Below are 18549 nucleotides of genomic sequence, written 5' to 3' on the forward strand. Positions count from 1 at the left end.
TCTCCAAATCCAGGGGAGTGATGGGCAGGTGTGAACTGATGTCCTAGGAACTAAGTGGGCCTCACATAGACCCTTCTCTGTGTTCCACCCCAGTCCCTTTCTCTTTTGCTTTTCCTTTCAGACTCACTGGGGATCTTGGCTTTTACTGAGTCCCCACACTGAAGAGAGGAGGGAAGACGGTGAAGTCAGGGGCGACACTGACAACACATCTCCTGGATAGATCTGGGTTTACTGCATCAAAGCTTATTCAAGAGTTAGACACACACACACAATGGAATATCATGCAGCTTAGAAAAGGAAGGAAACCCTGACATATGCTACATCATGTTGAACCTAGAGGACATGATGCTGGCTGGAATAAGCCGGTGACAAAGCAAGAATATGGTTTCACTTCTATGAGGAACCTACAGACGTCAAACTCATGCAGAAAGAAAAGTGTATGACTATAGAAAGCTGGGTGCCAGGGGCTGGGGGAGTAGGGAATGGGGAGCTCATGCTGAATGGGCACAAAGTTCAGTTCTGCGGGTGGATGATGGTGATGGCTGCACAACACTGTGGACCCCAGTACTTAATGCTTCTGATTGTACACTTAAAGATGGTTAAAACAGTACACTTTATGTTGTATGTTTACACAATTTTTTTTAAAAGTCTACCAAAGGCAAATTATAATTCAATATTGGGTCACCCCCTTGTCTGTCCTGAAAGAGAGACAAGAATAGACTGCCTGGACATTTCAGACCCCTTTTAAAATGAGACCTTGCTTGAAAAAGCTGAGGTCTGAAAAAGGAAGCACAGTTGATTTTCAGATGGAATCAGGAAGCCGAGATTCTTCAAACTGTTTAGCTCAGTAAGTAGTGGCTCATTTACACTTCAGGGCACAGGTGTCTCACCCAATCCTCTCCTCACCACCAGTTCCTAAATCACGGGACATGCAAGTGATGCTTGAGATCTGCAGCACCTTTAAAATTCAGCCTCAAGTCCAAAGAGCTTACAGAGAAGACTTTCCGAATAGCCCCCTGGCTTTTCACATCCAGTTTTAGAGGACTCCTTGTTGCTACTACTTCCAGTTCAAACGTGCCCACGTGTTGGAAGCTACTCTCCCATGCCATTTTTCACAACAACGTTCCTGGTTCATCATTCGGAAGTGACATCTTTATTCTCTAAAACTGCCCCCCCAAGCCACACAGCTCTCCTGTGGCAGTGAGATTATTCTCCTGAGTTAGTCATTGTTGTTCATATTAACCTTCCTCAGCACTCTGCAAACAGCAGGGCTGCACCCTCAGGGAGGCAAGTGGTCCAAGCACTGGAACGTAGGTAGAATCCAGACTGCTGCACGCGAGAGACAAGCAGGCGCTATGCAAGGCAGTCAACAGGTCAATTAAAGGCTTGCAGTTTGAGTTTGAAATTTTAAATTAGCGTGTCACACATGCCATCACTCAGCACTGTTTAAATGTACAGAGACCACAGAAAATCAAACACACTTGTAATATATACACACATGTGAAAGAGGTATAAAATTATTAACTGCTTAGAAATTGACAAATGGTATGAAACATTGAAATAAATATACATCCCCAAGAAAAATAAGCGCCATTAGTCCAATTCCACTACAGTAAACATTCCCAGGTCTTCTAAGGCAGCTTTCAGTTGGGAGCTGAAGTACAGGGTCTGACACAAGTAACACCCCATTTTTATTATGAAATCTTTTATCACAAAATCATAAGCATATAATTCTGTAACATAGCAATATGACACTCAAGCACACCATACGACATTTTAGGTGAAATGTTCAAATTAAAACTGTAAATTATGATACCCATATTATTACCCTGCCAGCCACACTCAAGCAGTCCTCACTTCTGCTGGACCCTGTGCTTTCATGCACATGAAGTCTCCTGTGTGAGAGGGGCCAGAGGTGTCACCCCACCCAGACATGCAAAGTCACTGATGACATTAGAAATGTTAACCTTCTCTGTGCAGTCAGTACACATGGCATCTAGAATTTGATTTTTCATTTCTTCCAGCCTCAAGCATTATCCTAGGTAAAATCTGTTTGGGTATTTGAGCAAAAAAGTATCCTGTCTATATACCTAGAAAAACGGGTAAAGTTTCAAGTAGCCCACTAAACTGACAGCAAAGCAAATCTCCCCAACTGCCCCCCAGCTTTGAGACTTAGATGTGAAAGCATCCAAAGGAAGAGGCCCAGTGCATTTCCTTCACAAGCCCAATATGTGAATACATCTAGGATGTCCACTTGCCACGGTCCTTAGAACTGAGACCTTAACTTCTAACAAAACCAGGCCCTGGTGTGGCTTCCTGAGAATTAAGGACATCGTTTATATTCTGAAATTTTAGAAGTGTCACTATATATAGGCACAAAATGGTCTCCCTCACTCAAGATACTACGCCTCCTAAAATCTGTAAGCGTAATGTAACAGGTATGTGTGTGTCTGGGGAAAGGGCACGTGTGGGAACAGGGTCCAGTGTTTCTGCAGATTCCAACAGGGCTGGAACCCTAAAAGAGACTGAAAAAAATCCAAAGAAAAAATAAACACAGAACAAAAACAAAAACTGCCACACATACATCAAGATGTCATTATTAGTTACCTTGAATTGTACAGGTAATTTAAATCTCTTATTTTAGTTTTAAGCATCTCTGCAATGAATACACATCAAAAAAAAATTTTTTTTTAATTTTAGAGAGAGGGGGAGGGAGGGAGAAAGACAGGGAAAGAAACATCTATTGGCTGCCTTCTATATGTGCCTCACCTGGGGACTGAACCTGCAACCCAGGCATGTGCCCTGACTGGGGATCGAACCAGCAACCTTTTGGTTTGCGGGATGAAAACCAACCAATTGAGCCACACCTGCTGGGGCAAGCATCAAAATTTGAAATGACACAATTCAAATACCATGCAATTCGCTATTTTACAATCTATGATCCAGTGATTTTTAGTATATCCACAAGGTTGGCAACCATTTCCACTAGGTAATTCTGGAATATTTCATTACCCTCAAAAAGAAACCTTGATCCCATTACCATCCCCTCACTGTCGCCTCCTCCAGGCCCTGTAACCACTAATCTGCTTTCTATTTCCATAGATTTATTTATGGTGGACATTTTATATAGACGAAACCATATAATATGTGGCCTTTCGAACAAACATCAATTTTATGATTACATTTTAAAAATTTCATGTTGGTAGCAGCATAAAATAAAATGAAGTCTAGCTAGAAGCAGGCTGTACTAGATAGGCAAAGGAGGCCCCGCTCAGTGTTACACCAGCAGGTTCCACCACCACCACACCACCACCACCACACACTGTAGGGGGCTCTGGCTCCTCAGGTAAGACAGGATGTGGAGGGCGATGCAAGACTCAGGCATGACTAGAAGATGTTAGAGAGAATCATGAAAAAAGCTAGGGTACCCAGGTGTATCGGTCCAGAGGCCCACTTGGTGCAGACACTGGCCATGTCTGCATTCCTGCTGCCGAGGACACGTGACTTGCAGCATGGAGAGTCAGGGAAGTATTTCATCAGTACAGGGGCAACCAAAATGGACACAGCATGGACACTCCTATCATCTACTTTCTCTCTAACTGGCATGCTCTTCTGCATGTCATTCGGGCTGACCAAATGACCTCACTCCACCTTCTTAACCCCATGACCAGCTTAGGAAATCATTGCCAACCTGCTCAAGTGGGTGACTGGTCTAACAGGTTGTAGCATCTCCTATTCAGCCAGTCTGAGTGCTTTGGGTTTAGATGGTGCTGATACTCAAGCCCCAGACACCTGACTGGATACAGGGGAATACGTGAAAAGAGAAGAGTCTGAAAGCAGCCTCATCTGCCCCAACTCCTCAAGACTTAATTATTTTCTTCTGAAAATGAGGCTACCGCCTAGAGCAAACTGCATGTCCTTCATTTTGGCAAAACCCTAAAAGGCATGCTCCTAATGTCACATGATGTGACCATCAAGAGTGTCCAGTTTATGGTACTCTAGCTTGATTTTCCACTGGATGTGGTTGATTTTCACTGTGAACACACCCAGGGAGACAATGTAAAGGTACTAGAAACCTCAAACATTTGGTAGCATCGCTTAGGCAGTGGTGATTTATTAGCTCCTTATTGCTTTTTGATGTTTAAAGAAAAGAGAACATTTAATATGAAACAAACATTTTAAGTGTAGCTTGTTGCAATGCAATGATACACTGAATGTATAGTCTGATTCATGTCAAAATTACACTTTAATGCCTAACTACAATGTGGTAACTCCAATCAGATCCTGGAACAGAAAAAGATACTAGATAAAGAAAGCCTAAGGGACCATGAACAGTATTAACTTATTAAGAATGATGCGAAAAAAGGGACTTCCAGCAAGATGGAGGCATAGGTGGACTCACCGTACCTCCACGCACAACCAAGATTAGAACAACAACAATTTAGAGCCAGAATAACACCCAGAACTGACAGAGAATTTATCTGAATGGAAGTCAGACAGCCAAGAAGTAGAAGTAGATCCGTTCATCCAGACTGGTAGGAGGTGCAGAGAGGAGCGGGCGCGGGTCGCAGCGCGTGGGGAGAACTGGGCGCATAAGGCACCGTGAGTGCCTAAGCCTTCCGGGACGCACAAGATTGCACCGGTGGACCTTGAGTACGCAAGCAGCAGCTGGCAGACCCAGTGAGGCGGCATTGTGGAACAGGGCAGAGCACGCAACCCAGGATCCCAGAGAAGGGACCGAGATCCCAGGAGAACGGAACTACTGCCATTGTTCCCTTCTGCCCCCGCCCCTGCCCCCACATACAACATCACAATCTAGCGACTGGGGTGCCCAGCCCAGGTGAACACCTAAGGCTCCGGCCCTCACCATAACAAGAGTGACCAGACCAGAGGGGGGGAAAAAAAAAGGAGAGAGAGAGAGACATGTCTCCAACAGACGAACAGATAAGTCCTCCAGGACTCATCCTTTTGAGCGACCAAGAAATAGTCAACCTATCAAATGCACAGTTCAAAACACTGGTGATCAGGAATTGGTTGCACAGCTCACAGAATTGGTTGATTTTGGGCGCAAATTACATGAAAAAAATGCAGGTTACCATAAAAGAGATGAAGGAAGATGCTCGGAGAACCAATAGTGAAGGGAAGGAAACTGGGACTCAAAACAATAGAGTGGACCAGAAGGAAGACAGAATCAACCAAGCAGGAAAGCATGAAGAAATAAGAATTCAAAAAAACGAGGAGAAGCTTAGGAACCTCCAGGACATCTTTAAACGTTCCAACATCCGAATTATAGGGGTACCAGAAGGAGAAGAGGAAAAGCAACAGATTGAGCATGTATTTGAACAAATAATAAAGGAGAACTTCCCCATTCTGGCAAAGGAAATAGACTTCCAAGAAATCCAGGAAGCTCAGAGAGCCCCAAAGAAGTTGGACCCAAGAAGAAACACACCAAGGCACATCATAATTACATTACCCAAGGTAAAAATGAAGGAGAGAATCCTAGAAGCAGCAAGAGATAAGGGGACAGTCACCTACAAAGGAGTTCCCATCAGACTGTCAGCTGATTTCTCAAAAGAGACCTTACAGGCAAGAAGGGGCTGGAAAGAAATATTCCAAGTCATGAAAGACAAGGACCTATATACCAGATTAGTCTATCCAGCAAAGCTTTCATTTAGAATGGAAGGACAGATAAAGTGCTTCTCAGATAAGGTCAAGTTAAAGGAGTTCATCATCACCAAGCCCTTATTGTATGAAATGTTAAAGGGACTTATCTAAGAAAAGAAGATAAAGAAAAAACATGTATAGTAAAAGGACAGCAAACTCACAATTATTAACAACCACACCTAAAGCAAAACCAAAAGAAACTAAGCAAACAACTAGAATAGGAACAGAACCACAGAAATGGAAATCACATGGAGGGCTAGCAACAGGGGAGTGGAAGGAGGAGAGAGGGGGAAAAGGTACAGAGAATAAGTAGCACAGAATGTAGGTTGAAAATAGTTAGGGGGAGGGCAAGAATAGTATGGGAAATGTAGAAGCTAAAGAACTTGTAAGTATGACACAAAGGGGGGGATATGGGTGGGAGAGGGTGTACAGGGTGGAGAGGAGTGAAGGGAGGAAAATGGGACAGCTGTAATAGCATAATCAATAAAATATATTAAAAAAAAGAATGATGCATATGTGTTGCATCATGTGTGCCATACTAAAGTAAGATTTAACACCAGGGGAAATGTAGTGTGAGGTCTACAGAAACTCTCTGTATCTTTGCAACTTTCCTATAAATCTAACACTATCCTAAAGTCAGAAATTTATTAAAAAACAGTAATACATTCGATCACATTGTTCAAGCCCTAACCAAGGCTCACAGGCAGAGAAGAGCTGTAGTGAAAAGAGTCTATCTCCGAACTCCCTTCATTCTTCACAGTACAGTCACGAGAGACATCTCCCAGACAGGCTTGAGTGCTGACCGCAGGAACAGAATACGGCACAGATTTCTGGGACTGGACATGGGATTCATTAGCATACCGTGCATTCCCAGAAGTTAGATCACTTTGGAGAATGCTGGGTTTTCAGCTGAATTGTCATGGCATGGTGATACCAGCTCTTAACCTGGAACTTACGGTATTTTCTTGGCAGTACCTATCAAGTATCTTGTCTATTCAGGGACGAACCAATGGTGTCTGCAGAGCAACCCGATGAAAGGATTTTCAGGTGACGTGGATGGGGTTGCTAAGGAGTCAGTTTCACACAGGGCCTGCACACCCCAGCCAAATATGTACTAATTCTGAATAATTAGACACTGTGTACCAAATACAATCTTCTGCAGACCTTCTGTAACACCCTGATTTATGGCATCAGTAAGACAAAAGAAATTTATATCTGCAAAGTAGCATATGGGTCTGTTCTGATTTCCAAGCTATTTCTCAAGTATTAAAATACTAGCTCTCTCATTAAGAGCAGAGACGCTGTTAAGCTAGAATTTACTAATGAAGTTCAATGCACATTCCTAGATTTGAGTCCATGGTGTTTTTGATTTGTGTTTCTCTTTAAAATGTTCTGTTATTCAGACTATTCATCCATTAATCTCTACCTGTTGATCTGAATCAGTGCAATTGTTGAGAATTAATGAGATGCAGTCTCTGCCATATTTGAACAACTTCAAAGCAGTTTCCTTTTAATTAGTGAGGGCATTCTATTCACCAAAGCTTGGCATTCTTGGATTTGTTTATCCTTCTGAAAAGGTGTAATTTCCAGGACATGAGAAGGAACAGCAGTCAGGGCACAGAGAAGACTGCAGCCTTGAAGGTGAGTGTGCGGCAGGCAGCAGCCTGTGGAAGGGCAGCTTAGACCCCACAGTGAGCTATACTCCTGAGAACTCAGACAGCACATCCACTTGTGACTGGAAATGCCAATCACACATTCCAGGACAATCACTTAGCTGAGCAACACATCAAATCAAAACATATGCATGATGCTGGCAATATAACACTTGAGAGAAAAATTAATAATTGGAAAGAACACAGTAGAAAGTTCTGAAAAATGAGTCTATCAGCTTGGGAACTGGGCCAGAGAAAGCATGTCGATTGTAAGGAGACTTGATCATGTTTCTGGGAATGTGCTAATTAAAACACTCCACCATGTGTCTTAATGGCTAGCTAGAAAACCACACAACATTCAGGTAAGCTGCCAGGGCCTAATCGGTAATATCTAACAGTCTGTAATTTTTTATTTCATTATTTTTAACTTTGAGTTGAGGAAATGTTAGCGTCTAGTTAGTTCCACATTCCTTTAAAGGGCTGCCCTAACTCTGCCCTGAAAATGGCAGTGAAATCCAACAACCTTTGCTTTGGTTCCACTTCTGGAGCAAAATATCAAAGGCCCAAACAAGTCTGTGCTCAGACCTAGGTCCCTCCAGTACCGCCATCGTAGCACTTTTTCTACCTCTGCCACTGACAGCTGACAGAGCCCCCAACTAAGGCCCCAGCATCGAGGTCCAGAGCATATTTTGTGGAAGGGAGAGCAAGGCTGTCCCACTGACCTTCTTTTCCCAGAACCTACAGCCTCCGAAGCTGCAAGGAGGACTCTGACAGAGCCAGGAGGTCAGGGCACATCTGCCCACAATAGATATGGCTGGGAAGGCAAGACCCAGAACCTCTTTGCTGCCACCCAAGCTCCTGGCTGCTTTCTGAGGTGCCCGCTTATTACTGCAGCAAACCAACAGAAAAAGAGCAAACAGAAATGTTGAGTTAGTCCTCCAAGCGCATTCTGTTCCCATGTGGTTTTACTGAAGACTCCTGAATATCAGTTAATTCCCATTCACCTTGAATCTCTAGAAGGTTTTTAATTAAAGGTAAAGAGGGAAAAGATATCTTTTAAAAAATAACCAACCCTCATAGAAAAAGAATTAAACGTTTACTGTCCTATGGCAATGATGGACATTACCTTTCATTTGCTTAAGGGAAGAGTGTGAAAGGCCTTGGTGGCAGTGGGGGTGGGGGGGCATGTGCACAGGGGTGACTAGAGAAGTCTGGGGTGGAGTGAATGACATCCAGGGGGAAGGGCTTCTGAAGGTCTGCAGAGGCCACTCTCACCCCCGAGGGGTCCACCAGCTGTCATGTTTGAAAGCAGCAGATTTGTGAGCAGTGATCACATTGACTTCATGGAAGCAATTGGGGGTGAATATCTATAATCAACAAAGATGGTGGCAGTGATTTTTCGAAGGTAGCTTCTCTATGAGTTTGCTAGGGCCGTTATAACAAAGCACCACATTCTAGGAGGCTTAGACATCAGTGGCTGCAGGGCTGGTTTCCCCTGAGGCCTCTCTCCTTGGCTTGCAGACAGCCGTCTTCTCTCTGTGTCCTCACAAGGCTGTGTTTGTGTGTGTCTGTGTCCTAATCTCCTCCTATAAGGACACCAGTCACATTGGACTAGGGCCCACACTAGCAACTCAATTTTAACTCAGTTACTTCTGTAAAGATACTATCTCCAAATACGGTTACAATAAGAGGTACTGGGGGTTGAGACTCCATATATCTATTTTAGGGAGACAGAATTCAACCCATAAAAGGTAGTGTTATTTATCTTCAAAGCTTCTTTAAAATTAATGCTGACTTGAAAGTGACTTTGCAACAGTGTGGTTCAGACTGACAAAGACAGAGAAAGCCTCAGTGAGAAAGAATAAATGGGATCTGGACTAAGTCCAGAGGTGCTGTAGTGGGGCTGCCCATGTGCTGCAGAAAACTGCCAGCCACTTGCTAGTAACTCCAGCACCCTAACTCCTCCCTTCTGAAGGTGTTTCCTATGGGTGCCCTCAAACAAACATCACTGGGGCACTGTTGTCCTCCAAGCTTCGTCTCCCCAGGGTCTCCAGCAGCGGCCAGGGTCCCAGGCCCTTCCTCTCAGTCTGGCATTCCTTTTCCTATGATACTTATGGTACTTCCATCCCTCCCCCATCCCCCATGCCTCTACCAAGTAGCGAGCAGGCCTGGAGGGGTGTGCAGTGGGGTTTGGAGCAGTCTGTCTGACCATTTTTGGTAATGACGCTGTCAACATGTAACAGTGCTTCTCATTTTATGGGCATCGTCCTCCCAACCCCTTCACTTGAATGCCCATGTCTGCGGGTCTCTCTGAAGGGCCTCCTCATCTCTGGTTCACTAGATGCTAATGTACTCCAGGGACCCTCTCCTTCTGTACTTGTCCCCTTGATAACACAGCAAAGCAGTCACAAGCAGCACATCTCTGCACAGAAAGCCCAACCCAGAAACCTGAGCACCTGCTCACATCTCCACCTGTGCATCTATCTGACAAACAGCACCTCAGCTCATGCAAACATGCATCTAGCTTTCCTCCACAGCAGCTCCACCTTCCTGACTGCACCCTTCCAAGGCGAAGGCCATAGGACCTGGTTATCTTCCACTGCTTTTCCACTCCACTCATACCCCACCTTCCATCTCTTTGACAACACACGCTTTTCAATATGCACCAGATGTGTTTTTACCACTCCAAATGAATTAAAAAAACTTCGCAACTTTAAAATTATACCATGTGTCACTCAACCATAAAATGCCTCACCTTGGGATACACACACCTCACAGTGGCTGCATCACAGTTTACATTTTGCTAAGGGAAGACACTGGGCTCACAGGCAGCATACCAAACAATCCACCTAGAGATTGGTGGCATGAAGATCTAGATGAACTTGCTCCCTAAGTGCAGGCAAAACAACAAAAAACTCACCATTTCAGGCCTCAGAGAATTAATCAGAGCCACAGAACAAACTAGAAAATCATCTGTCCAAGAGAAAGGACTGGCTCTCAGTAAGCCAATGGGATGATGCCACTTCAACATGGGCTGCAACTGTAAGTCCAGCCCTCCCCTGAAGACAGTCAGCAGACCTCACACTTTGAAGCTCTGTTAAAAGTAGCTTACCACAGTCAATATTTTGTCTGGACTTGCAGCAGCCTGGGAAATCTCTAGATTTGACTCAGAGCTGGGCTGGGAGTAGGTCGTGGAAAGGGTGGCAGGAGGAAGTTAATTCTGGGGCATTACCAAAACAGCAACACACTATTGGCAACACCTCCGGGGCCAAATGCTGTGACTATAACGGCAGTAAACCCAAGCCCTGCCCAGAATGTGAAAGGCAATCTGGGAGCTAGAGAGGACAGCAGGGTGCTTCAGAAGCTCCAACTATTTCCAAGATCACAAAGGCTATGCTCCCACACAAGGCCACACACACACCCAGGAAAGACCTGAGAAGGGACAGGTCACCAGTCCTTCATCCCTCGTACACTTGGGAAGTGACAGGTAAGGCTGAGGTTGGATGGCATGCCTCCTCACAATATCCCCTTAGTAAAGGAGAAAGACAGGCAGTGAGGTCTATAAGGAAATCTCCTGAGCAGTGACTGGCTAACCACATACTTCTACTGGCTCACTTGGGACCCTCTAGGAGCCAGTCTTAAAAATGTACAGGCCCTTATGTTAAGTGTTCTTATCACACCCACAAAACAACAACAATAATAAATACAAAGAACACGAGGAAGCTGTGGAGGAGTTGAGCATGTTTATGGCACAGACTGTGGTGATGGATTCACAGATGTTTGCCTCCAAACTTACCATATTGTATACAGTAAACATGTAACACTTTTTGAATGTCGATTGCACCTAAAGTGGTTTAAAAAAATAAAGCAAAAAGAAGTTAACAAAATTGCAAATAACTCAGTAGACACACATTACAGGGAATACAAAACCCAGGGAATTAGTAAGGAAAGCCACTAAACAAACAAGCAGTAACAAGGAAATGACACCAAAAAGCAAAATGAAAACAGAAACAAAAAACCACAGCAGCAGCAACAAACATTGAAGGGTAGCGGTATCTGCTACCAGAGTTGTTAAAATATTATCTAAAATGTCTGTTTTTTCACTAAGAATTACAAAGACACACAAGGAAATAGTAAAGTATGCCACACACATGGTGGGGACACAGTGGCGAGAGACCACCCAACAGAAAAGGTCCCTGAAGGGGCCAAGACTATTAAATCTGTGAGCTAGAAGACAATTTAATATCTTCACTGGAATAGAGATTATCCCCTCTGAAAAGAAGAAAATAAAAAGAACGAAGAAAAATAATAGAGACTAACAGGCCTGTGGGGCACTCTCAAGAGATACCAACGCATACACAGTGGTAGTCCAGAAGGAGAAGAGAAAGAGGCAGAAAAACACTGGGAGAAATAATGACTAAAAACTTCCCAAATTTGATAAAAGCATTAATTCATACACTTAAGTAATTCAAGGAATGAGAGGTAGATAACCTCTAAGATATCCACAAGTAGACACAATTTAAACTGTTGAAAAACACAGGCAGAATCTTGAAAGCAGCATCATTAATATATTTTGCTGTGTATAAGGCACACCCACATTCTGTGTGCCTTGTACACAGGATTATTATACTTATGGTGGGTAATCATTATACCCATGTATATAATAAAGTGCATCCTTATATTTCCCTCAAAAATTTGGGCAAAAACATGTGCATTATACACAGTAAAATACAAGGAACCCTTAGGTTAAGAGCTGGCTCTCATCAGAAAGCCAGGGGCGGGGGGGGCAGCATTTTAAAAGTGCTGAAAGGAAAAAAAAAGGATGGTCAACTACAAATTCTATATCCAGGAAAGTCTTCTTCAAAAGTGAAAAAGAGCCAGGTCATTTCCAGATGAACAAAAAGGAGAAAATCTGTCATTAGTAGACTGCTCTATAAGACATAGTGAAGAGAGTCACTCAAGATGAAATAAAAGTACATTGAACAGGAATTCTAATTCACACAAAGAACTAGAAACTGTGTTGATGGACTTAAAATATATAAGGATGTAGCTTGTATAACACTAATAATTAAAAGAGGAGGGGAAGAGCAATATATTGGAGCAAAGTGTTTACTATCAAAATTAAGTTAGTATTAATCTGAACTACATTTTTAAAAAGATAACAGTAACCCTCATGGCAACCACTGAGAAAATATTTTTTAAAATTTTACATAGTGATCCCCCCTGATTAAGTCTAGTACCCATCTGTCACCACACAGTTATTATATTACTGACTCTGTTCCCTGTGGTGTACATTACACTCCTGTGACTAATATTATAACTGGACATTTGTACTTCTTAATCCCCTTCCCCTTTTCCACCCATTCTCCTACCTGCCCCCTCTCTGGCAAACATGACTTTGTTCTCAAGATAGAGTCTTTCCACTATACTCCTACCTACCATCTTTACACAGTGGGTACCTTGAGATGATATCTGCTTTCTTCTCTTTTGCAACATTGACACAAATGTTTGTATTTTATACTGACAGTATTATAGCAGTAATATTGACCATGCTATTAAAGCAACATAAACCAGGCTAGCAGTTATCATAAAAATACATGTAACTGCCAACTATCACTTTTTTCTATAAATTACTGTGTTTATCTTTTCTAAACTTCTCCTTTTATTTATTCACTTTTTATGTTCGACTTGTGTTTACCCCTGAAAGTAAGATTGGGAACATTTTTTTTAAGTGAACTTATTGGGATGACACTAGTTAATAAAATTACGTGGATTTCAAGTGCACAATTCTAGAATGCATCATCTGTATAATGTACAATAGTGTGTGTTCACCACGCCAACTCAAGTCTCCTTCCATCATTGTGTACCTCCCTCCCTTTGCCCTCTTCTACCTCTCCAACCCCTTTTCCCTCTGGTAATCACCATACTGTTGTCTGTGTCTATGAGTTTGTTTGTTTTTCCTTAATCCCTTCACTGTTTTTACCCAGCCCCCAACACTGCCCCGCTCTGACAGCTGTCAGTATGTTCTCTGTATATATGAGCCTGTTTCTATTTTGCCTGTTTATTTCATTACTTTCCACATATAAGTGAGATCATATGGTATTTGTCTTTCTCTGACTGGCTTATATCACTTAGCATAATACCCTCCAGGTCCATCCATACTGTCTCAAGAGGTAAGGTTTCCTTTTTTTGTGGCCGAATAGTATTCTATTGTGTAAATATTCCACAGCTTTTTTTTTAATCCACTCATCTACTGAAGATTTGGAAGCACTTGGGCTGCTTCCATATCTTGGCTATTGTAAACAACACTGCGATGAACACAGGGGTGCATGCATTCTTTCAAATCAGTGTTTCCTGTTTCTCTAGATAAAACCCAGAAGTGGAATCGCTGGGTCATAATGCAGTTCCATTTCAATTTTTCAAGGAAACTCCATACTGTCTCCTTTTAAAGCAAATAATTTATTAGAAGAATTAAGATAGCATATCACCAGACACTACTTATTTCCTGTGCCCCTATAAAAAGGACGTTTTCAACACATCGTTTCACCTCACTGAGACTCTTAAATTCATAAGTCATGACTGTTTGAGGCATTTCTGTGAGGCTTCTTATTTCACAACCAAAAGCCCTAAACTAATCAATCATGGAATGTCACTGTAATCACAAGACTGACTTGCCTTTTCTATCTCTCAAATCTGCAGGAGCTCAACTTGACATAGTAAAGCATTTTGCCTTAATAATTAAATGGTGCCTGGAGATCTCTCTCTCAGTCATTATCACAATAGCACACAAAAATATATATACACATGGACACCCAGAAAACATGCACATACATGTTCCCCTGACTCAGGGGCTCCCTAAAAATCCACCCTGTGGCTTTAGGCCTTCAGCACTCTTAAGCAGCTGGATTTGGAGGAAAATGTGACCTGATGAAATAACTGTGGAGGTTCCCATCCTGTACATAGGTGGGGGCTGACATCCTGGCATCCTGGTAGTATGAGGTGCCTCATAATCCTCCAGCACTGTGTCCTACTCTCCTCATACCCTCTTTTCCAACACAGAACTCAAGAGAAAATGGCTGTTATTTCTGCTCAGCACATAGCTGAGTAGGGCTGGGAGGGCCTTCAGGTAAAAGGAGGAGCAGGAGGAGGAGAGAAGCTGCTGGCCTATGAGAATCCCCCCTTGATCATCTGCAGGCAATTTACATGAACAAAATACCCTTTTGAAGACCTGCTTGTGAAGAATTTTCAAACAGAACCACCAAGCTAAAATGATCCATTTCTCTCTCTCCCTCTCTCAAACACACACTCTTCCCTCTCTCTTCTCCCCCTTTCTCACTGTAATTTTGTAATTTTCCTTTTCATTTTGGACATCTGTATGTGTTAAGGGGTAGAGGAAGTTATGATGGACCCTCTTCTGTTTCCTTTTCCAGTTTTCTTTCCACCTTCCCAGAGGATATCTTGCCTTTACTCTGGTTGTTCTCAATGGGGAGGGAGGATTTTTGTCACCCAGGAGACACCTGGCAATGCCTAGAGACATTTTTTATTGTCAGACTGGGGCGAAGGCACCCTTGGCCTGTAGTGGATGGGGGGTAGGGACGCTGCCAAACATCTTCAATGCACAGGACAGTCTCCACCATGAAGAATTATCAGGCCCCCAGTGTCTACAGCACCAAGGTTGAGAAACTCTGCCTGACTCCATTCTACTACCTATTTTCCTGCGTGTTTTCAGTTTTCAGTCAGCAAGCCTGAGAGTTTAAACAAAATTTAGATATATTCTCATCCAGTCATTGACTCCTTGCTCATACTTCTCCCAATTTCAGACCCAAAACAGAACTCTGAAATGTGCACTGAAAGAGCCCAATCTTCATAGCCAGAGAGACGCCCATGCACACCCTACCTCTAGCTGTGAACCAGGGGCAAGAGAAATGGCGTCTTGACATCTATGTCTCCTTAAATGCAAAAAGGCAATAAGGAGGCCTCAATCCCTGACTCACTGTGATGGTTCTATAAGATTCACACAGAACTTCTCTGATTGTGCTTTATGATCCTTACATGAAAACTGTTAAAGACTTAATCTTTTTTTCCACGTGTCCCCTTTTTCCTAATTTTTCCTCCTCTTCCATCTCATTTGGGAGCCAGCCAGGGCTCCTGGGCTCCTGGGATGCCAGCCAGGGCTGTGGCTCCTTCCCCTGAGGATGGGCTCCAAAGCCCCTGGCACCAGCACCCAGATCACAAAGCAGAGAGGTCATGGCAGAGAGGGAAGGGAAGGGGCAGGACCAAAGCTCAGGGTTTTGCTTCCCCTCTCTGTGGCACTGCCATGTCTGCATTTGCTTCTTCATTATGATTTGGCTTCTCAGATTATGACAGCATTGCAGGCGTGGCCACCAATGTGTTATAGAGCCCCTGGAGACCAGCCCCCTCTTGGAACCCTGGCTAGGATTGCCGAAAAAGGTCAGTCACTGCCCTTGGCCAGCCGGAGAGAAACCTAGGTTGCCCAGACACTTGAACTACTTAAGGAAACGTGTACCCTTTAAAGAAGAATGGGAAGGACTTCATGGTCTCACCTCCCTGTGGTTTCTCATCATAATAAAAATGTAAACACAAAATGGAAGGCCAGTGAAACAAAGACACAGGCTGGGTGGGGAAGGTGACAGAAATAGGTAAAGGGACCAGGAGCTTACAGTTCAGACACACCAAGCCACAACTCCTACTAAAAACCCTTCCCCATCTGGCTTCACATTCACTTCCTATGCCACATTCAAGTTCACGGCCATGTTTCCAAAGACACTCATTATTTATGCAAATAGGTGTTTCTTCCATGTGCACTGGCTTGTAGACAGCAAGGAGCTCATAATGGCCACAGCCCTGTTTAAACTATTCCTCAAAACAGATGCCAAGTCTAATACCATGTCAAAGTTGAAGGGAGGAAAGGCCTTTACTCATGTTGAAGGGTAAAGCTTGGCGTAATGGAGGACATCAGACTAGGACATCCAACAAGCAGGCTCCCAAACCCCACACTTGAGCTGCATGGACAACTCCAACAGGGGACGCTGGATGGCACCCCATCTGCCTCACTTCTCCTCCCACCATTACCATCATGTATCAAGAATCTAAAGCATAGGGGGATTTAGATAAAGTGGACACTGACATCTATGCAACTCCCTGAACAGAGGCCTCAGCAGCCATGGGGTCAGTGTCACTCTGCTCCCCAGGCCAAGCTCCTTAAGGAAGCTCTGGTCACAGGAACCATCCAAGAGGGAAGAGGCATAGGGTAGGCTGCTGGACACAGTCTGAAAATCTTCAGGTTATCGTCTTCCTCTGGACTAACTGACCCCACAGCCTTGTGCTAAGGGGAAATGAAAAAGGAGGGACACCAAGAATGTCTTTATGGCAGTTTTACGAGGGAACTCAAACTCCAGGGCTACTGTGATTTGTTCCAAATCCCTAGAGCCACTTCACCTGTCAACAAGTAGGCTGTAGTCAGGTCCTAAGGAGGGTGGCCTTGGGGCTATTCCACCAGCATGTCCTGAATGACAGGGGCATGGACAGAGTGGAACTACCCCGAGAGGTGGCTGAAAGGAGTCAGTTCTTTCGGTTGAACTGAAGGTGAAGCAGATGGACCACAGCCGTGAATCACCGTTCCAACACAATGGTCCACTGTCTCTGGCAAGGTTACCTGGCATTTTAAAATGGAGATAATTTTCCCCCAACAGACATCACAGACCACCAGGCTGGGTCACAGGACAAGACAGGCTGAGGAGGGTGAGTGGGGACAGCTCTGCGCACACACGGTGGTGATGTATAACTGGGCCAAATGCCACACAGGACAATGACCCATATCCACAAAGGTACACAATGTGACCCAACAATTCCACCTCTATGAAGTTTATCTACAAGATCAACCCATACACGTGAAATGATATGTGTACACAGTTATTCATTAAAGCACTGGATTTCTGTTTTTGCATTTTCACTGACTTTTCTCTTTTAATGTACAGATCTATGAATTTTAACACATGAATAGATTCAGAATAACACATGAATAGTCACCAAATCCACAATCAATATACAGAATGGTTTCATCACCCAAAAACCTCTTCTGTGCTCTCCCTCGACAGCCCTACACTCTCTTCTCCTCTTCTCCATCACTGATGTTTTCTCTTCTTGAGAAAAGTGGAATCACAAAGTATGCAACTGAAAGGGACCAGAAGAGCAGAGACAGGAGAGCTCCCTACTCTCCTCCATTTGCCTAAAAGCAGGACTTCCCTTTGTGAAGGTGCCCATTCTCTTGTACCAGAAAAAGAAGAACAACCCTTATTACTATAGAGAGAGACAACACCAAGGCAAGTCTGCATGAATAATCCCTACCAAATCACCCTTCTCCACCATTACTTCCCCACAGGTATCTCTTTGTCACTTTCTCACACTCTTCTGCCACTGGAAGCCCAAATCCCTTCCTTTGTCTAATTACTTCTTCGCAATTTATATCCTTTTGTTTATGGTATTTGAGTCCCAAGCCTAGCCACTTCTTTGTGTTTTCACTTTCTTTCTATGAAACACTTTGTGCAATGAAACCTGTGTGCCTTTCCTCCTGTTAAACTGTCAGTTTAATTCCCAGGGCCCAGCCATAGAACCTAAGAGAGCAGAGAAAGTTTTTTCTTTTCCTCCCCTACATAACTTTCTAACACTGGCTTCTTTCACTCGACATGCCTTTGAAAGGCATCTAATTGGTGCCTATAGAAATATTTCATTCCTCTTTTCTGCAAAACAGTATTCCATGGTATGGGTGGACCACAGTTTGTTTATACATTCGTTCACCCAATGACACCTCCTGTTTCCAGTTTTCGGCTATTCCAAACAGAACACTTACGGACAGATTTTTGTACGAACGAAAGTTTTCCATTCTCTGGCTTGCAGCCAGGAGCGGTTAATGTCTACACTGAGCAATCTCTTTGGACCAGCCCTCTCACACTTTAACAAGCACACAAACCACCCAAAGAGCTTGTTAAGTACAGATTTTGACTCTGCATGGTGGGGCCTGGGATTCTGCATTCCTAACAGCTCCCAGGCAATACAATGCTGCTGGCCAGTGGACCAGTGTGAGCAGTGAGGCCTCCAGGCAGATGGGCCATGCTCCAGTGTATACTTCAGGTTAGGGTGAGCAGGGTTAAGACTGGCAGCCATCACCAGGGCCTTTCATTGGTCAAGGAAGTCCCTCACAAATTAGCCTTTT

At 43.7% G+C, this 18549-nt stretch overlaps 1 protein-coding gene across 2 annotated transcripts in view; it reads right to left on the minus strand.

The window, feature by feature from the left end:
• Positions 1-18549, minus strand: part of ROR2 (receptor tyrosine kinase like orphan receptor 2) — a 197722-nt gene that overhangs the window by 48573 nt on the left and 130600 nt on the right. The gene's annotated exons all lie outside the window — the stretch shown is intronic.

This window comes from Phyllostomus hastatus, unplaced genomic scaffold (genome assembly GCF_019186645.2).
Source record: "Phyllostomus hastatus isolate PE091 unplaced genomic scaffold, TTU_PhHast_1.1 phas_contig_195, whole genome shotgun sequence".
NCBI lineage: Eukaryota > Metazoa > Chordata > Mammalia > Chiroptera > Phyllostomidae > Phyllostomus > Phyllostomus hastatus.